The sequence below is a fragment of the Sceloporus occidentalis genome, unplaced genomic scaffold (assembly GCF_023333645.1).
Source record: "Sceloporus occidentalis isolate IW3139 unplaced genomic scaffold, rSceOcc1.0.p SCAF_63, whole genome shotgun sequence".
In the NCBI taxonomy this organism is placed as follows: Eukaryota; Metazoa; Chordata; class Lepidosauria; order Squamata; family Phrynosomatidae; genus Sceloporus; species Sceloporus occidentalis.
Genome location: NW_028317043.1, coordinates 4,431,153 through 4,453,680, shown reverse-complemented (window position 1 = coordinate 4,453,680; position 22,528 = coordinate 4,431,153).

The following is a 22,528-nucleotide window of genomic DNA, read 5'->3' as shown; positions in this document are numbered from 1 at the left end:
TGTTAATCAGATCAACCTGTTGGCATTCATCATGTGATAGATGGCAGCATGACAAACAGCCAGCACATCCTCTGAGTTGGATATCATTAGTGTGACGCATGTTCTCAGCCCATTTCCCTTACCAAAATCAGATTTTTCTGAGCAGGTACCCTCAACTTTTAACATGCTAACAGACTTTATTTTAATAGTTTCCCATCAGCTAACGTGCCTACCAGATCATTCAGAGGACCCCAAAGCAGTGGCACACTTTCGCCTATGCCAACTTGGCCTATGCTTAGGGCGGCAGGCCCAGGGGGGCGGCGTTCTCTCTCCAACAAAGCCGCCATAGTGTGATCAGACCCCTGTGTGCCGCTGCTCAATGCTGCAACTAACAGGGAGACTCTGTGAGTTCTGCTTGGCTTTTGCAGTTGCATTTAGCTTGGACACACAAGCGAATCCTGAGCTGGGGCGAATCTCCTAAGTGACATATCTAAGTGAGGAGTTACAAGCAAAGAAGGAGTTAAAAAGCAAGAAGGAGGGTAAAGTATAAATCCTTGTGATTGCATATAATATATTTATATATATTTTGCGCCTTACTGTCTGTTTTTGCCAGTTATTGGAGCTATCCCCATTGCCAAGATGTCCTCCATGTTTGACAATGCGGTCAGGTGTACATCTTGCTCAATGTATGCAATCCTTGAGCAGCGCTTCGAGGGTGCATATTGCTGTGCGAGATGTGTGCGGGTTGCTCATTTGGAAGCACAAATCCTGAGTCTAGAGGAGCAACTGGCAACACTGAGATCTATTGACAACTTGGAGAGGAGTCTGCTGCTCACTGAGCAAGCTCTCTCGCAGGTAGAGGTGGGGGAGGATAGTGGGATGGAGGTACAGGACAGTCAGGCAGCTAGCTGGGTTACAGTTAGAAGGCGGGGTAGGGGGAAAAGCGCCAGGGAGGCTAGTCCTGATCTAGCACACCCCAACAAGTTTGCCCGGTTGGCAGATGAGGGGGATGTTAGTTCAGAGTTAGCAGTACTGCAGCAAGTCACTGCCTCTGACCACCAGAGGGGTGTCTGCTCCAGTAAGGAGGGAAGGAGGAGCGCAGGGCAGGCCAGACAGGTGCTGGTAGTGGGGGACTCAATTATTAGGGGGACAGACAGGGCGATCTGTCACAAAGACCGGGATCGCCGAACAGTGTGTTGTCTGCCTGGCGCTCGAGTTCGGCACATCGCGGATCGGGTTGACAGATTACTGGGAGGGGCTGGAGAAGACCCAGCAGTCATGGTGCACATTGGCACCAATGACAAAGTGAGAGGGAGGCGGAGTGTCCTTAAAAATGATTTCAGGGACTTAGGTAGCAAGCTTAAGGCAAGGGCCTCCAAGGTAGTATTTTCTGAAATATTACCTGTACCACGTGCCACACCAGAGAGGCAGCGGGAGATTAGGGAGCTAAACAAGTGGCTCAGAAGCTGGTGTAGGAAGGAGGGGTTTGGGTTCATGGAGAACTGGGCTGACTTCTCTGTCGGATACAGGCTCTACGGTAGGGACGGGCTGCACCTCAATGGGGAGGGTGCAGCTGTGCTTGGGGAGAAGATGGTCAGAAGGGTGGAGGAGTGTTTAAACTAGGGAAAGGGGGGGAGGGAAACTACAATATAGAAGGGGAAGATAGTGTAGATAGAGAGCTGGGGCTTATAAATGTACCTGGGGGTGGAGCAGAGGGAGGGGTTAGAATAGTTAATAGGGATAGGCTTCATAGGGAAAAAAACCATACACCTCTAAATTGTATGCTTACTAATGCCAGAAGTCTGACCAATAAAACTGACGAACTGGAGTTAATAATGTCTGAAGAAAATTATGACATAGTGGGTATAACAGAGACATGGTTGGATGATAGCTATGACTGGGCGGTTAACATACAGGGGTATAGTCTATTCAGGAAGGATCGGAAAAAACGAAAAGGGGGAGGAGTTTGCCTTTATGTAAAGTCCAGCCTAAAGGCCACACTGCGGGAGAATATATGTGAGGGAAATGATAATGTGGAGTCATTATGGGTAGAAATATATGGAAAGAAAAATAATAAAATACTGATCGGGGTTTGCTATAAGCCACCAAATATAATGGAAGCAGCAGAAGATCAATTATTAAAGCAAATAAACAAGGCAGCTAATCACAATGAGGTGGTTATTATGGGGGACTTTAACTATCCCGACATAAACTGGGAAACCGAGACCTGTGAATCTCATAAAGGAAACCGGTTTCTGACTATAAGTAAGGATAATTATCTGTCCCAAATGGTACAGGACCCGACCAGAGGGGGCGCCCTACTGGACTTAATATTAACCAACAGACCTGACAGAGTAACTAATGTGCAGGTCAGGGGACATCTAGGAAATAGTGATCACAATATGATGCATTATAACTTGTCCTTCAATAAGGGAACTCTTAGAGGAGCCACAAGAACTATGCACTTTAGGAGGGCAAAGTTTGATCAACTAAGAGAAGCCCTTAACACTGTAAATTGGGAAAATGTCCTCAAAAACAAGAGTACAGACGCTCAATGGGAGATTTTTAAGAATATCTTAAATTCTCACTGTGAAAGGTACATACCGTATGGGAATAAAAGAGTCAGGAACAAGAGAAAACCAATGTGGATAAATAAAAATGTAAAGGGGGCAATAAATGGCAAAAAAAAGGCATTTAAGCTACTAAAACAGGAAGGCAGTGAGGAAGCACTAAAAAGCTATCGGGGAAAAAATAAAATATGTAAAAATCAGATAAAAGCAGCAAAATTGGAGACAGAAAGACTCATTGCCAAAGAGAGTAAAACAAACCCCAAAATGTTCTTTAACTATATAAATAGTAAAAAGGTTAACAATGAAAGCGTTGGCCCCTTAAAAAGTAATGAGGGAGAAGTTATAGACGGGGATCAGGAAAAAGCTAATCTATTAAATATATTCTTCTCTGCTGTATTCACAGAGGAAAATGAAATGCCAGGTAATATACAGCAGGATGAGATAAATGCCCCAGTACATGTCGCCTGTCTAACCCAGGAAGAAGTGCAGTGCCGCCTAAAAAAAATCAAAATAGACAAATCACCAGGTCCAGATGGCATTCACCCCCGCGTTCTAAGGGAGTTAAGTAATGTAATAGACAGACCCCTATTTCTAATATTCAAGGACTCTATAGTGACAGGGTCTGTTCCCCAGGACTGGCGCATAGCAAATCTTGTGCCAATATTCAAAAAGGGGACAAAAAGTGACCCGGGGAATTATAGGCCTGTTAGTTTAACTTCTGTTGTGTGTAAACTGTTTGAGGGTTTCCTAAGAGATGCTATTTTGGAGTATCTCAATGAAAATAAGTGTATGACTCCATATCAGCATGGGTTTACAAGGGATCGGTCCTGTCAAACTAACCTGATCAGCTTTTATGAGGAGGTGAGCTCAAGACTGGATCGGGGTGAATCGCTGGATGTCGTATATCTTGATTTTTCCAAAGCATTTGATACGGTGCCACATAAAAGGCTCGTACATAAAATGAGAATGCTTGGGCTGGGGGAGAATGTGTGTATGTGGGTAAGTAACTGGCTCAGTGATAGGAAACAGAGGGTGGTTATTAATGGTACATACTCTGAGTGGGTGACTGTTGCTAGTGGGGTACCACAGGGGTCAGTTTTGGGTCCTATTCTTTTTAATATATTTATTAATGACCTTGTAGAGGGATTGCATAGTAAAGTATCAATCTTTGCAGACGATACTAAGCTCTGTAACGTGGTTAACACAATAGAGGACAGCGCACGATTACAAATGGATCTGCATAGGTTGGAGGCTTGGGCTGGGATGTGGCAGATGAGGTTCAACACAGATAAATGTAAGGTTATGCACATGGGGAAGAAAAATCCAGGCTGGGAATATGTATTAAATGGGAAAACACTGGGGACGACTGACATGGAAAAGGACTTAGGAGTTTTAGTTAACAGTAAATTTACCTGTAGCGACCAGTGTCAGGCAGCTGCTGCTAAGGCAAATAAAATCATGGGGTGCATCAAAAGGGGCATAGATGCCCACGACAAGGAAATAATTCTACCCCTGTACAAGTCACTAGTCAGACCACACATGGAATACTGTGTACAGTACTGGGCACCAGTGTACAAGAAAGATATAGTGGAGCTGGAGAGGGTTCAAAGACGGGCAACCAGAGTAATAAGGGGAATGGGAGGACTACAGTACCCAGAAAGATTATCAGAATTGGGGTTATTTAGTTTGGAAAAAAGACGGCTTAGGGGGGACTTAATAACTATGTATAAATATATAAGGGGACAGTACAGAGATCACTCCCAGGACCTATTTATACCCAGGACTGTATCTATAACAAGGGGACATCCTCTACGGCTGGAGGAAAGAAGGTTTCTACACCAGCACAGACGGGGGTTCTTTACAGTAAGAGCGGTGAGATTATGGAACTCTCTGCCAGAGGAAGTGGTGATGGTAAACTCAATAAAAGAGTTCAAAAGGAGCCTGGACGTGTTTCTTGAAAGCAATAATATTACAAGTTATGGATATTAGATTAATAGGGACAGAACGTTGATCCAGGGATTTATTCTGATTGCCATATTTGGAGTCGGGAAGGAATTTTCCCCCTGGTATGGGGCAATTGGCATCTGCTTCATAAGGGTTTTTTGCCTTCCTCTGGATCAACACAGTAGGGACACAATATGTATATAGGTTGAACTTGATGGACTTTGGTCTTTTTTCAACCTTATGAACTATGTTACTATGTTACTTCCCAGCTGACCCATTTATACTATTTAAGACTGCATCAGTTTGTAAGAAATAAAAGGCTTTGCACTCATTTAAAACGCAGAGCACCAAGAGATAATTATTTATGTGTGTGTACACAAACACATATATATATATATATATAATATCCTGGCGTTCAGTAGTGAGGACGGAGGCCACAGAGAGGACAGCTGGGGACACTGCCTTGGGTCAGACATAGGGCAGTGTCCAAGGTACGTATGCAACTGCCCCAAATGGTACTACACGTGGAGAGAAAATGTTTTCAACAGGTAAGTTTTGTGCATTAAACCGCCGTTCTGCGTTTGGTCGTGCTACTATAGGTATTTCAGGGAATACTGGTGTGGAATTGGTTTATAGACAAAGAACACCAGTGCTAAAAGAGCAGTAAAGAGACTACTTAGCTAAACAAGTGAGTAATAAAAGAGAAAAGTCTTTAAAGTACAAAAATACAATAATATATATATATATATATATATGCAAAAGAAAAAAGGATTCTTCACTATAGCTGCAGGGTGGTGCTCCTCTGTGAATAGCGCTCCTCACTTCCCCCATTCTAAAATCATTAAAAACAAAAGAAAAAGGAGCATCTCCTAGTGCAAATCAATCATTTAATAGAAAAAAATACATAACTCCCAATGTACAAATAAAATCAATACAATATATAAAATGCCTACATACAAATGTGCAAAGTGCTGAACATAGATCATACATCAGATAAAATAGCAGCAGATTGCAGGGATCTCGACGCTTCCAGTGCTCCACAGACAATTATTTTCTCTGAGGAAGTAAACATTGGCCTATAAAACGTGTAAGATGATGTATGATTGGTACAGTATCCAGGTTTTTATTCACCTCTTCTCTTGCTCGGATATGAGCTGTATTCACATTATTCCACAGTCTTTTCTATTTTTCTACTTTTCCATCTTTTTGCAAATATTTGGAAGATTTGTTATCTTGGAGCCCTGGAATCTGCTATTTTATCTTATATATGATCTACGCTCAGCACTTTTTTACATTTTATATATTGTATTGATTTTATTTGTATATTTTGAGTTATGTATTTTTATTATTGGGTGAGTTGCACCTACTCTCCTTCTAGGTACAGCATAGAGGTTACTAAATAATTAGACATCTGGGTAGAAATGGACTTTTTGATTTATACATTAATAAAATTATTAGCAAATGTATTAAGATGTAAGTTTAAGAACCACGTAAGCTTTAGGTGGAATATTCACTTTAAAAGAATAGGATAGCAGTAATCCTAGCTTGACAATGGTGGTGAATACTTATGTAGCAAATGCATGGGGTGAGTCATCAGCATCCCCCGAATGCATCTGCAGTATATCCAGCACTGACCTGCGCAGCAGTTCCGGGGGATTTAATGGGACCCCCTGTGTGCATGTGCAGAAAGTGATCCAATTGAGTTTAATTGGAATGCATTCCTGCCGCTGATTGGCTGCTTCAAGAAACCAGGGGTGGTGGTGGCTGTGGAGGGGCTCCGTGCCTGGAGCTGCAGCTTCTGCTAAAGGCAAGTACTTGGTTTATTGTTCTTTTGTGTTGGAAATTATAGAATGCATGTCAACATATTTAGTAAGCATTTTTAATTGTGGGCTGCAATGGACAGTATATGTCAGGGGTGTCCAACATGCGGACCTCGAGGTGCAGCCCGCGTGAGATCGGCAGCCAGGATCACAAGAGCCCTGCTGCTTACTTGTGGGAGGGTCTATTCTTTGCTCCAGTCCTGCCTCCTCTGTGGGGAGAACGAGGGAGGCCGCGCCCCCCTGCTGAAGTCTGTGAGCGGCATTGAGAGAGCTGTAGTGCAGGTAAGGGGGTGGGGGAGGTTTGGGGAATGAGTATGCCTGATTGAGGGAATGAATCTGTGAATGAATGAATTTATGTGTGTGTAATAGCATGGATGTGTAAGTGCTGGAACCTAGGCATGATGGGACTGTGATTGCTGTTAACAATCCCACTCCTATCATGCCAAGTCAGCCAGTATATGCTGGAACCTGGCTAGCTGCCCCCTTGTGTATTGATGCTGCCAGCAGTATGGGGTCTGCACTTACAGCCACCCTGTACCAGCATGTACTGGCTGACTTGGGATGATAGGAGTGTGATTGCTAACAGCTAACAGCAATCTGCTAACAGCAATCACAGTCCCATCATGCCTAGGTTCCAGCATTTACTGGTTGGCTGGGTATAAAAAGAGTGTGTTTGCTGTTAGCAATCACACTCCTATCATGCCAAGTCAGCCAGTACATGCTGAAACCTGGCTAGCTGTCCCCCTTGTGTATTGATGCTGCCAGCAGTATGGGGTCTGCACTTACAGCCACCCTGTTCCAGCATGTACTGGCTGACTTGGGATGATAGGAGTGTGATTGCTAACAGCTAACAGCAATCACAGTCCCATCATGCCTAGGTTCCGGCATTCACTGGTTGCCTGGGTATAAAAAGAGTGTGTTTGCTGTTAGCAATCACACTCCTATCATGCCAAGTCATATTGTTGATTTTTTTTGTCCAATTGTGGTGTGTTACTTTTAATAAAAGTGTGGTTACACACTAAAATTGGACAAAAAATACAATGCCTAGCCAACCAGTACATGCTGGAATCTGGGTATGCCTGAGATTGCTGTTAACAATCATAATATATAATTTTTTGTACAATTTTGGTGTGTAACTTACTTTTATTAAAAGTGTGGGGGGGGGGTCATTTTCAGTTTCGGCTAAGTGAACCCTGAATTTTCGGTTTTGGTCCAGAATTTTCATTTTAGTGCATCGCTAAAATAAATAGAACTATTTCATTTTTACTTATCCAGAATCCTGAATTTGTAGGCCCGGAAATCCCAGAAATCAGTGAGAGGAAAAGTAAAGGTTTTGTGTCATTTAATTTATTTTAATCTGCATATCTTATTAAAGGCCATATTTTCTCACAGTGAAAAATGAGTGCGGCCCGCGCATGAATACAATTCTGATGAAGTGGCCCACTGCAGAAAAAACTTGGACGCCCCTGGTATATGCTATAGTACGACTACCTAAATGCATACCTCTATAGGTTATATGGCATTTACAGTATATTTATATGGCTTTTTTTTAACTGAATTGAATTAAGATGTCAATGTCTCACCAGATACAGTTTTCCTCTGATCTTATTAGATTTCCAGCACAGCCCTGGAGGGAGAGAAATGGACGCAGGGGCCCATGACTGGGGGGGCCTGGGCTGCCCTTCCTCTCCTCCTCCACTTTCACCTTTTGAACTGTAAAAGTTACTAATTGCCCAGCTATATGTAAATCTGCAGATTAGGGGGTCACTCGGGGTTGGTCAGCAGCCCCCTGGTGACCCCCCCCCCATCATATGGGCTATAAATTTGGCTCCCTACAGGGTAGGGCATTATTCCTTACTGCCTTTTGCCTGAATATATTCCCTCCCACCCTCCCCTTTTTTTTTTTGTGTTTGTTTCTATGGTGTAGGTTTTATGCTGGCATGGTGCTAGAGCTACTCACCTTTAGGGGTGGTTGGCTCGTGGTGCACAAGCCTTCAGGCTTAAGTGCAAGACACTCCTTGGGCTAAGGGCCCTTGCGATTCCTATTGGTGCCACGGGCTGACGGGCAAGGGACGCCGTCAGTCACAGCGGGTATATGGTTTACACGCCTATGCCAGATGGTGTTTATTCATTGACGGTTTCACTGGTTACTGTTTCAGTTTGATGGTGTTTAGTTAATTGTTAAAAGGGGCGTTCGTTAAGCGCCCAACACATTGGTGTAAAGTTTACAAAGGGTTAATGGTACTTAACCCTTGACACGTTAATTGTGTTAGTGTCACGGTGCGGAGATGCAAGTTGGATTGCACCGTGGACATATTAATCCATATCTGACTTTTATTGACATTGTTAAATAAATAAAGTCAATTTGTTAAAATTACATTTGGTGTATGTCTTTATTGTGGTTATGGGAGGAGGGGAAAAAGGGGGGCTGCCAGGTAGGCCCTCCTCCAGTCACGGGCTTTAGACTTTTAAACAGCACTCGCTGTGCTGTGATTGTGAAATCTGCTCACTAAATGCGTACTTACATGTTTGCAGCTAATGGGTGTTTCTTTCTGAACTGTGAATACGGTTAGTGTGAGATCTGCTTTAACAGTAAAAGCCTACTTTTTATACTTTCGCAGAGCTCAGACCTGAATCCAGGTCCGATAGTGAATGCTTTCATCCTGTGCATGCATGTATAGATACTTACTCCTATTTTGTGACATTTCATGAGACATGCCACTTTACTAATACGTTGCATATTTTATAAATATTTTTAGTGATCTGCATCTTTTTCTTAATCTGGTTCCAAATCAGTAGAAAATATTCTGTTGGTCCACATTCTTTTCTACCTTCCTTACCTACACACATACAGTGGTCTATTCTCACCTAGGCTCATTATGTTTGATAACATATCCAGGCAGACAGCCCCTGTGGCTCTTATGAAGGGACTGATCAACTAGTGCATAATAGTTCTCAATGGGCCAGTTGGGGGGAAAAATATACTAATTTCCATCAAATTAGATCTGCCTTAGGTCAGGCTTAGGTCAGTGGCCTCTATAAATATCACTGTATTAAGATCTTGTCCCTCTTGAAGCTAAAGTGTTCAGCCGAGAGAATGTAAAATAAAATGAGTAACCATTACTAAACCACACAGCAATCGCTAAAATATGGGCATTAAAGAAAAAATATGACATTAGAGGAAAGTGTTTAAATATAACTTTATCATCATTAAGTTAAACCTGTATGCCAGCAAAAGAGAAAAGGACCTAAATGACTGCATTTTTCACCCGTTTCAGACCTTGGCCATGTGCCAAACCTTTTACTGGGTTGTCGAAAAAAAGAAAGATCCATATTGGCTCAAAGTGTCTGGAACTGACAGGCTTGGCAGAGCGATCTAGCTTTTTCTCACAGTAGCTAAACTTTTTCTCTAGCAATTTAAAAAGAAAAATGAAAGTGATATTGCATAACGTCGTGACAGCGGAGAATCAGGAACAAGCCGCAAAACCAAGTCTGACTCCATATTTAACACACAGTCCTTTGGACTTTACTTGTTTGGGGACAGGAAGAAGAGAAGAATATTCCCTGACAGTATATTTGGTAATTTATAGTGGTTGCTAGTAGTACTGATCATATACTTATGTACCTCCTTACTTATGTTTACAGTAAAGTTTCTCAAAGGTGATGTTCTACCAAGACAAAAACATTAATTGCATTCTGCGGCATGTCAATCAACTCGACGTCCTTGGTTGATGCTGTAATATTATCTGAATGTTTAATCACAAACAGATTTATATAGCTTTGGACATACAAAAAAAAAAAGGTGAGGAGTCCCTTAATGAAATATACATTTGATTTTAGACAGGAGTCTAGAGACGTTAACTATTTGGGGGGCACTTAATACACAGGTAGTAAGAAGGAAAGCAGTGCTGGCGGGTGGCCCGGGTTTTTGAACATCTACATTATCATATATTTAGAGGCTAAAAGAACATTTAAAGGGAGGCGGAGATTTGTAATTTAATATCCATGGCTTCACTGCATTAGGATGAAACTCTGCGAGCTTCAGTGCGAACAGGCCTGCCCCGTACCGATCCAAAGTGTACCTTTTGTTTGGTTTCATTGTGCGGAGTAAATTTGCCTCGCCTTTTTTTGGTTCTGGACTGCCATTGTGGGCTAATGGAAAATTGTCCTCTGTGTTGGAACAAGCGATCTAAAATTCAGGAATCCCAGCAGATATTACATGCACCTGTTGTAACCTTCCACCTATACATTGCACTATCGGAAGTACTTGGGTAACTCAGAGCCGTCTTAACAGCACTGCAGACTCTGGGCAAAGCAATGCACTGGGGCCCCCTATTCCTCGCCCCCCACAAAAAATACATGATGTACACTTATTTACACATTTACTGCCATTACAAACACCAGCCCACTCACACAGTGCTTACAGACACATATACTGCTTATGCACACACACACACAGTTAGTTCCGGTAACACTGACACAAGTTTTGTTATTTTGGCTATTTACCAAAATAAATTCAAGTTACAGGTAAGCATGGATATGGGCTTAAAGTAAAGTCTCTCAGATTTCATTTGAGGAAATTCAAATACAAATTGGTGGAAGGGTTTAGGAATTACAGATCTTTAATATGTACCCCCCTCTTATACAAGGAACCAAAAGTCATTGGACAAGGGACTCCAAAGCTGTTTCATGGACAGGCGTGGGGTATTCCTTTGTTATTTCCTCATCGATTGAACAGGTAAACGGTCCAGAGTTGATTGCTGTGAATTTACAACACGTGGTCAAAAGAGCTCTCAATGCAAGTGAAAAATAATGCTATTAACCATTGAAGAAAATTGGGTTTTATCTCATGTTTTCCTATAAGCTGATTATTTGTGGCATTCATACTAAAGTCTTAATATCCAAAAGTTTATTTACTGAAATGTCCCTCTAAGACTATCAAACACTATCTAATCCTTTTTAAACTGAAAGATTATGGTCGCAGTCAGCTGCTTCTTACCCCATACCCCGATTTTCTTTCACACGCAGGAGGTGGGGATGTCCATGTGGCCAATGGCTAAATGTAAACCGTTTGAACATTTATTGAATAGGTTTTTTAATATGGAAATATGGAAATATCGCAACTTTCTCCTTTCCATCAGACATCCATCATAGGGCAAGAAATGAGGCAGCAAAATGTATGGGGTTTCCATGCAGGATGGGAACATTTATATGCAGTAAATATATGATAGATACAGAAGTGCCCCATCAATAAATGAAAAGAAATCCACTAGTATTTACATCCATTAAGCAGTAAAGCAGAACCACAGAGCCCTCATTCTGGCCTCACCTGGTCAGTGCATTGTGACATCATAAGTGATGGTGACATCACAACCACTGTAAAGCTGGAGAACACTCATCTGTTTACTCAGTGTAGTTGGGCGCTCGGCACTGTAAGGAGCTATTCATAGCGGACTTGAAGTGTTGTTACCAACGACATCAGAGATTGTGGAGATTAAAATGGAGAAAGTACCAAGAACTACGGAGGAGTGTTGTCTTCTCCCTGGATTAAGGTGGATTGTAAAAAGATGCTGCCCCAGAAAACTGCGTACGTTTTTCAAAAGAGCAAATACAGCTTTTACTAACACCGCAAAAAAGACTAAGGATCAGAAGAAGGAGCACTTGGCCAGTAGAGTCCCAGTACCCAAAAGCAAAAAGGACAGTAGGAGTACTGAGGGCGAAAGAGGGAGAGAGAGAAAGAGGGCCAAATGTAGTGCTAATGAGAGGGACAAGAGCAGCCTCTCCAGACATGAGAAAGTGCGGTGTGAATCCAAGGAGAACAGCAGCCAGAATCTGAGGCAGCAGAAGAAAGAAAAAACAGAGGAAAACCCGGAGGAGAGCAGTAGGGGAAAGGTTCCAATGGAAACACACAGGAGTATGGAGGAAAGTAGTGTTACCGCGAGAAGGAGCCCTCTCCCCACGTTAGTCTGCGGCTTCAACTTCCATTCAGTGCTAGGACAAGGAGGGTTTGGAAAGGTCATGTTGGCTTCTGTACTTAGAAAAGAGCCCATGGTAGCGGTCAAAATCATCCGCAAGAAAGCCGTAAATCCCCGGTATTTACTGAAAGAGAGGAGGATCCTGGAGATGGCTCGGGACAGCCCGTTCCTGTGTCACGGATATGCGGGCTTCCAAACACCGACCTGCGCATTATTTGTGATGGAATATTTGGCCGGTGGGAGCCTCCGGTCATATATGAATAGGGTGGGCTGCCTCACTGAGACCGCAGCTGCATTTTATTCAGCTGAAATCATCTGTGGCATCCAGTTCCTCCACGCTCAGGGCATTATACATCGAGACCTGAAGCCGGACAACATCATGCTTGACAGACAGGGCCACGCTAAGATCTGCGATTTTGGTCTTGTCGCAGAAGGCATTTTTGGAACATCACAGACAACAGGACATTGTGGAACATTTGTGTACATGGCCCCGGAAATACATCTGAAGAAAGCATACGGTGTTGCCGTGGACTGGTGGTCCTTTGGGGTCATTCTATTCCGCATGCTTAACGGAGCTTTGCCATTTCCTCATGGTAACTGCAGGGAGGCAGTGTTCTTTGCCATTGTATATGAAAACCCTCAGTACATCAAAGACCTCTCCAACGAAGCCACGGACATGTTGAAACATCTTTTAATGAAAGATCCTCAGTATCGCCTCGGGATCGCAGGATGTATTAGGCAGCATCCATTCTTTCAGAACATTAAGTGGGAGGATATAGAGAGCCGCCGTTCAACTCCCCCATACCAGCCAACATCAACATCAAATCTCCACTTGCAGATACTGCAGGAGATTCCATCAGTTTTGGAGGCCACGTCCTCTTCATTGTGCAGCCATCTTTCTGGCTTTTCCTTTGTGACTCCAGACTGGATGGCCTGAAGAATGGACTGAGCACTAGCCAAGTATATGAAGATCTGCTGTTTCCGAACATCACAACATCATAATAAATTTGAGAAACAGCTAAATTTTTTGTTATTGGTTCCTTCGTGTTGTATTGCTACGGGTGCCGTTGTTTACAGATAGCTCTACATGGCTATGACCTCACAACAGAGCTTCTGCTTTTATGACACCATACGCAGATGGTATATTTAAATTTATGGAGGCAGGAATGTCCCAAATGAAACTCAATTTTAAGTAGTCCACCTTATGTAGCCCCAATGTAACTTAACTCATGTAATATCATAACCTATAGATTTTCATGTCTTAAGGTTCCTATTTTTTCATAATAAGGAAATAATGGATTTTGAAATTACATCCAATACTAAAGGTTGTCCAGTCTTAGATTCCTCAGCATGTCTTTAATAACTTTTAAGTAGTAATCCATCACATCCTACCTCATTAGCATCTCTTATTTCCAGGGCTGAGACCAGTATCATTGGACCTTGAATGATGCATTTTGGGGGCGACAGCACTCCTATATGTACACATTTGACTAGATTTTAAGGTGTCAGTTCCATTACCCTGACAGCTGTGCAAGCCGGTAACAATGTACTTAATCAACCTTATTATAACCTCTTGCCGTTGCACCTTAGACCAATAGCTCACAATCGCCAAACAGAACTAACATGACACATCGTTAGCAGTTAGCCTTAATATCTACCCATATGTAGTCTGTAATAAAGGCATTTTAAGGGAAAGGGTTTTAGCGAGAATTTTGATACAGTAGCCCAGTGATCTATGTACACGGGGGGGGGGCACTTACAAGAAGGATTATGTTTTTCATTTACATTTAATTGGGGTTGAAAGAGGGACTGTTTACTACCATTTAAAAGTTTGGGTTCATTTAACTGTTTTCAGGGAAAACAAGGAATTTTTTAGCTGTAACATAATTGTAGAATACTTTTCTAATGATCAGTTAGCCCCATAAACTTAAGCTTGGATTAGCAAACACAACATATCATTGGAACACTAGAGTGATGGGAGTGATAAAAGGTATTTGTACGCCTATGAAGATATTCCATTAAAAAAAATCGTCTGTTTCCAGCTACAATACTCTTTTAGAACATTAACCCTGTCTGTGCTTTATTTCTGTACTATGTCATACATTTCAAACTATTACATTTCTAGGTGACCCAAACTTTTAACCAGAAGTATATATATATATATATATATATATATATATATATATATATATAAAGCCTTTCTTACTTTGACTTGGAAATTAGGGTCAGGATCAGTAACGATCGCTGTTGCTTCTTGGAGCTGATAGGGCTCCTGAGCCTCCGCAATGAGGGAGATTGGGACATATTTGATTCTGCAATTTATTTAGATACAGGGATCCACTCACTGAGAAGTGGCGCTGCAATAACACTAATAAGTACAAAAAAACTGATAAACCAATTTAAGCTATTTTACTGTAATAAAGGGGAACAGATGCATACAGTAACTGTCTAACCCAGGGCAGAAATATATATACTGAAACCCCCATAGCCCACCCAAAGCTGGGTGACTGCCCACCTAGGAGCTCCAGTAAATGGTGCTGGGGCACGGTGGGGCCCTGGCACACATTCAGCAATAGCCTTTGTGTAACGAGGATGTTACTTCCCTGGTCTGATGTCCTCAGGTGGAGTCTGGATGCTGTCCTTGCTGACGGCTGGTTCTCTGCGGAGATGAATTTGCTGGAAGACCTTGAGCTGCGGCTCTGGTCTGTATCAGGAAACCTCCTGGAAAAACAGATCAGGATTGTTCCTTTAGTCACTTGGTCTTGCTGGATGGGGAATAGGCCTTAACCGATCCTAATTCAGAGAGAACTAAAATGGCGTCTCTTCTTCCCTGTCAGGTTCTGCCACACCCCCTTCTGGGCAGTTCCCAGAGGCTAGAACCACACCCACAAAAAGGTGAAGTATGGTGTCCTCAAAAGTCCAAATATTGTGAAATGCGTTCAAATATTATTAAAGAAAAAGAATAAAATTAAATCAGAGGGCTACATATATATATATATATCATCAATGCAGGTGCAGATTTAATAAACACGCGCTCAGTGCCTCTCCTATCACCATTAGCATGATCTGGGCTCATGAGAGGAGAAACGGTCCAGTTAACTTCTGAAGAAGCTGTGCAGTACAAAACAAAGATGATCAATTACTCAACACCGAGGGGCTTTATTGTGTTACTTTGTGCATAACTTTAAATGACTTAATTTTTGGTCATATGCATTAAAAGGGACTTATTTTGAAAACACTGCGAATGTCCATCCCTAAAGTATTCACAAATATACTATTGGGTAAGGGGTACATTTTCTTTTTAACCACAATTTAAATTCTTCCGCTTGTAATTTGAATTAAAAACATATTAAATGTCTATTTTTAACCTAGAAGGATCCATTCAGCATCCTGCTACCTTCTGGAGGTATATTTGTCCCGTATTTAATCCGGGCAACTGTATGTTTTTCTAGAGCTACAGTTGAAAAGGCAGTTAAGGTGACAATTCTTCATATTCTCATTCAGGGTCACTCGGTACCCTCAAGTAAAAGAAGTTTTTACCCAAAATGTTGTTTACAAAAAATATTTTTTGATCTATAAGAATCATCATCCACGGGAACCGCTGGCTTTATTATTTAGTAAAAGATATGATCAAGCAGCACCAAAGTATGGAGAAAAAAAACTACCAAGGTAGATCATGGCAGCAATTTGATTCCCCACGCTGAGGTGCCCAGTGTGCCCATGTGTTAAGACGGCACATATATGAATATATATATATTTGCTGGTAATTTCGCTAGAACAATGTATGTATAATGTGTCATCCACACTTTTTTGGATAACAGGTCCACTTTAAGGCAGTATATTTAAGTCATGCTGGTTAACAAAGCTAGTCTTAGCGTTATGAGCATACCTGGGAACTCTCTGGGTTTGACCCGGTTCTCCAGGGCACGACCCAAATCATCTGGGTTGCAGGAGCAGGGTCTTGACGCGCCCCACTCCCCGCCCATTGTCCCTTTAATTGTGGGACTGCCCACTGACGTCAGTGGCCCGTGTCCCGCAAGGGAAGGCTCCAGGGAGCCGGAGCTCAGAAGTTCCCAGGTATGTATATGAGTGTCCATCTCGATTGTCCTCTTGGGCAAGCAGGTCCTCCATTGTCATGCCGGTTTTATACGAATCACCACAGCCCCTATAGACAAAGGGGTGAATAAAACCTAGTTACATTGGGTGTCAGACATTGAATTATTTCTGTGCCTCCTTATAATTCTTTACTTTTCTGGGTTTTTTCATGTGCCTCCCCTCTGGTGTTTTCGAGGTATTCCTGTCCCAATGTATATTACTTGCCTTTTTAGCTGTAAATTAGTAAAACAAATATATTAATTTGCAATGCAGATCAGTCCTGACTGTACACACAGAATAGGCTACGAATGAATTATTGAAGCCTCGGTAGTTACTAGTTAATGTCTGCAAAAGTTTAATATTTTTATGGTGCCTTTTTAATAGGAAATACAATATTTGCCTGCCATAAACCATCTAATCATTTATAATTTTGTCACATTTGCATAGAAAACAGTAACTGCTAAGGAGGCAGTAAAATTCATATATATATATATTGGGTTTTGCATGATTTTACGAGCAGCTGACTGCCTTTTACTGTATTATAAAACAAGAATTAATAAGTATGTTTAATGCAGCTACAAGTAATATAATCTACCCCAGGCCATACTGCTTCACGTTACCGATTTGTAAAGGCATTGGGATCAACGTGATGTGTGGCCCTTTCTAGTAATGTAATGTTTTTCTCAAATGAGCATTAAAAAAGAGCAGAAAACTTTCATAGCCTTAGGTTTACATTTACTTATGTCTGTTTTACTTTATGAACTTTTCTTAGAACGTTTGGTTTATAAAACTTAAATAGAACGGATGTGGTGAGGAACGGCTTGTTTATATGTGGTTATTGCCTTTTGGAAGTTTGCAATGATGGGTTAATGTATACTCGTTTATACATACCAGCATACCTGGGAACGTCCCAGGGCAGGGTACCTGAAGCTCTCCCTCTCCTGGGGGAGGGTCTTTGTGTGGGGCGGGTCTAGCAGCATGTAGGGGGTGGGGCTCACATCAAAGTGCTTTTTGTAGGAGGAATGTGGGCGTGGATCAGAGTGGAAATGGGCAGAGCATGCCACAAATAGCAACAATTAGCTTCATGCATTGCTTTGTGTATCATGTTCACCTTGACTGGATCATTTTTATGCTCACTCCAAGAGCTCTTTTACGAAATACTAAACTGCAATAAAGCACATTTATTTTGATGCAATGTCAACGTAATTCGAATATATATATATATATATAGATAGTATACTACGAATATATAAGACAGCTACTGCGAATGATGACTACAATTCCCATCATGTTCAGGCTAACAGAGTCGCTGTGCCAGCTGGAGTGGGGTAGGCTGGCTGTACACAGTTGATGTGTCAGAGGGGCCTATTTTCACCACGCAGCCTCCAAAGAACTTTGTTAGGATGATTTAGAAAGTTGGTTGACTGCCTGTACTATCTGTTAACAAAGACTCCTGTCTGTACCGCGTGAGTCACTCTGCACAGCAGTAGAATGGTGCTGCTTGCCGATAAAATACTTTCTTCTAGCGCAGGCATCTCTTGGGAGAGAAACTTCTGTCTGCCCAAAGTCTGCACAGCAGAACTTGTTAAGAACACCCCAAGCCTTTTATTAAAAGTACTGTGTAAACAATTCCTTATTTTTAAAGAATTTTTTATGTATAAACATCAAATTTCAGTCAGCCGAAAAACGTGAATTCACACTGCATAACTAGGATGTAATTACCGATATGTGCGCTATCCGCTAGCATTATTATAGACCAGAAAAAGACAGATTTCAGTAATGCCAAAAATATGTTACCAAAATGAGTTGCTGTTCAGGACCTACATTATATATATATATATATATATATATATATATATATATATATATATGTACTATATGGACAAAAGTATTGGGACACCTGACCATTACACCAAAAGAGACTTTTATGACATCACATTCTAAATATATAGAAATTAATATGTAGTTTGCAGCTATAACAGCTTCCATTCTTCAACAAGATTTTGGGGAGTTTCTGTGGGAATTTTTGCCCGTTCATCCAGTAGAGCATTTGTGAGGTCAGGCACTGATGTTGGACGAGAAGGGCTGGCTTGTAATCTCCGTTCCAGTTCATCCCAAAGGTGTTCGATGGGGTTGAGGTCAGGGCTCTGTGTGGATAATCAAGTTCTTCCACACCAAACTCATCCAACCATGTCTTAATGGACCTTGTTTTGTGCTCTGGGGCACGGTCATGCTGGAATAGAAAAGGTTCTTCCCCAAACTCTTCCCACAAGGTTTGAAGCATGGCATTGTCCAAAATGTCTTGGTATGTCCCGTTCAGCATTCCAAGACATCTTCCCATTACACTGCCATTCAAAAGTTTGAGGTTGTGTAGAAATTTCCTTGTTTTTGAAATAAAAACAAATATTGTTGATTAAAATAACATGAAATGGATCCGAAATCCAGCACAGGCATTGTTAATGTTGTAAATGACTATAATAGCTGGAAATGGCTAGGCGTACAGAGGCTCTTTATAACTCCCATCACTCCTGTGTTCCCATGGCACATTGTGTTCGCTAATCCAAGTTTAAGTTTAAAAGGCTATTTGATCATTAGACAAAATGTTTTCAATTATATTATCATATTAGGGTAGTATCTATCTATCTATCTATCTATTTATCTATCTATCTATTTTTCTTACAAGTTCTACATCAAACATAACTTTATAGTCCGAGACTTTCGTCAGGTTGAATGCTATTACACTTTTTGTTGTAATGTTGTTACTTTAGTCTCTGCAGGAATTGTGGATTAGTTAGTGTTCCACTTAGAATTCCGGTAACATAGATATTTCTTTTAGTCCTATGGCAAAAGGTTTTATGTGAAGACACAAAATCATATTTTTCCTAAAATACCTCTTTTTGTTGGATTTCTGTGACAAATGGTTGTTGTTGTTGCGAAAGATACCGAACACATTTTGAGTGTGAAAACAAACACTTCAAGTTTTTTTCCCATTGTGTAGCACTTTAAAGCCAGTTATAGCTCCATTATTTATAGAATTTAAATGCCAGTGATATCTGGACGGAAAAAAAAATCTTAGATTTACTGATCAACAAAACCACAAACTCCTTTTTTTATGGCGCTCTACATTATTGCAATAGTTCTGTTGGCAGCAGTATTACATACAGTATTGTAGATCCTGTAGATCGAATAAAAACAAGGAACATAACTTTTTAGAATCTAAGTATAAGGTATATTGGAGTTTTAGATTTTCTGCATTGACAGAATTTTATGGTTTGATATCTCACTTACAAAAAGGAGGCTATTAAAGATGAAGGTGTAGTAGATAACGGAGTGTATAAAAAGTGCATTTTCTTTTGAAGCATCGCTCATTGCCTTTCGCTAGTCAAGGATTTTTACTTGGGTATTGTCCCTTTCCTTGTGTTTGTGGGGGTCTCAGCCTTTTTTGGCTGCTAAAATGAGGTCAGATTGCATAGAGTGGTCGATGTGACATGGAGTTGGCAGAGCTGTAATGCATGCTAGCCCTCTAATAGATCGCGAGAGAACATACCTGGGAACTCTCTGGGTTTGAACCAGAGATTGCCGGGTGAGCGCTGCTCCTCCGGGTTGTCCGGGTCAAGACCCGAATCCTCCGGGTCATGGGAGTGGGGTCTTGACACGCCCCACTCCCCGCCCATTTCCCCTTTAAATGGGGGTGTTTCCAGCTGCTGTCAGCGGTAACGCCCCTGACGTCAGCAGGACCGCCGACATCATCAGCGGGACCGCCCTCTGACTTCAGTGTGCAGTCCTGGCCACGTCCTGCAAGGGAAGGCTCCGGGTAGCCGGAATCAAGAAGTTCCTAGGGATGCGAGAGAAGGATCCTGGTCTCCTATGGACCAGCGTGTCTTAACGTGTTAATCTTGTTGTCAAATTGTTTATTGTTGTTTTTAAATTTATTGTCAATATCTGTTGTCCCTCTGTTTTAATAGCGCTACAGAATTTTTCTCTATAAATATAGCGAACCCTCTAGAAATAAATGTATTGAAAGCCTTTGAAATGTAGACTCAAGGCCAATTTACATTTCTTTATGTCGTGCATAAAGACATTATTTAATAATATAGTCTGTAAATAAATAACCAGCACCTAGACTCACAGACACCCATTGGATCAAGGCACATTTGTCCCTGTGACTAAGTGGACTTACTCCACAGGTTGTCTGTGGCCACTGTTTGAAATTGGTGAAGTTGAACCTTCATTGCTTCATTTTCAACTGATCAATTAAGGCTTTGAGTGTCAGACAGAGAGAAAGTGAATGTTTTTTTTCCCCATCATAATGGCAGGAATCATAGTAGAATTAGATGTTTACTGAGAGGGGGTGACAGATAACTAATACAGTGAGGGAATTTAAACATACATGGGATAAGCATAAAGCTATCCTGAATCTAAGGCAAGACCAAAGACCGATTAATGGGCAGTCTAGATGGGCCGAAAAGTTATCTGCTGTAAAATTAGTTTTTCATGTTTTTAAAAAAAAACCTAGGTTAGCATGATAGCAGGCAGTCATATTAGTCTCCATGCACTGAAGGGATGGGATTTTTCTTTTCCTTTTTTAATGTTGGGGAACAAGCTGAAAAGTGTGTTCTGTTTTCTATGTAGAGGAACCCTTTGTGTTTAACTATATGAGGCTTTTCCCTATAACAGAGGTCCTGAATCAGCGACACAGCTACCAGCTTAGGATCTGATTGCCAGTCCCATTACAATGCAAAATGCATATGGGATACATAGTTGGGAGACCTAGATGCTCGTATGTGGCTGCCACTGAAAAGGTTAAACCTCACATTTTATATAGCATTATGAGAGTTGGTGCAGTGTTAGCTATAGAAACACAGGAGAAATAAGTTGGCCAATAAAGGGATCAACTTAATTGTACTTGTAAAGAAAACACACGCAAAAAGATTTCTGACAGTGGTTAAAATATTTGGAATAAAACATAACGTTGAAAAAAAACATTTAATACTAATTAGAATGACTGATTCTTACCAAAATCTTAAGAGAAGGACATCCTTCTACATTTTCAGGGAAAAATAGTGTGGTAAATCATTGCAAATTGTTTTTATACAGCTGCTGGTAATCAGGAACATTTTGTGACCTCTGTGACCAATATCATTCTTCCCAGAAGCTCCTATCTTAAGTAAAACAGGAAGAAAACAAGGTTCCCATAACAGAAGTAAGCTGGGGGAGACATAATAGTTTTGTAATCTTCCAACAGCAATATTATTTTCTCCGGTATTCCCCTTAAACGGTTTCTAAAAATTTGCCGTTCAAAGAAAAGAACAAAAAAAAACACCCTAAAAAAATCACATTGTTACGGCATCCCACAGAATAATCCCTTTACTGCTAGCATGAAAACATTTTTTACATTTTTTGCTACTTAGCGTTTCCAGGAAGAAAGATGTACTTATCTCACTCAAGAATCTCTTTAAAAAGTACCAGAAAAAGAATACTTTCTGTTTATTTGTATTGACTTGGAATCAGTTGTGATCACATGTTTGCATTTTATTGAAATAGAAAATGTTGGAGAACGATTTCTGGGTTGGAGGAATCAACTGGCTTTTTGTTCCATTATTTGAAGAGATAACATCTTTCAGTGAGAGAAAGACGTAGAAATGAAAATGTATGAATAAGAAATCTGTTTATTGAATTGAAATTATCTGTAGTTCATATCAAGGCTGTTATGCTTAACAAGTGAAACATTCAATAAAAAGGTCAGTAAAATTTAACTTGTCCTTAGGCCGTCAATAAGGCATTAGTAAGGAACGGAAGGTGCGTGTAAAGTATAATATTCTTTTTAATACAACATAAGGGCAAATTCCTATATGATGGCACTATATAATTCAATATATAGTAATAATTTAAATCTTATTATTTATAATTTTTTATGGCACCATCATATTCAGCATTGTATACATACAATATATATATATATATATTATTTAAATTTTTTTTTGTAATTATATTTTTTTTTTAAAATTTTTTACTTTAAAAAGCAAATTTAAATTAATTGATTACATTTACTAATGGATTATTAATTAATACCCTTGAGCTATGAACCAAACAGGCATACCCATTATATGGTGCTGGGAAACACAATGGCTCTATATAACTCAAT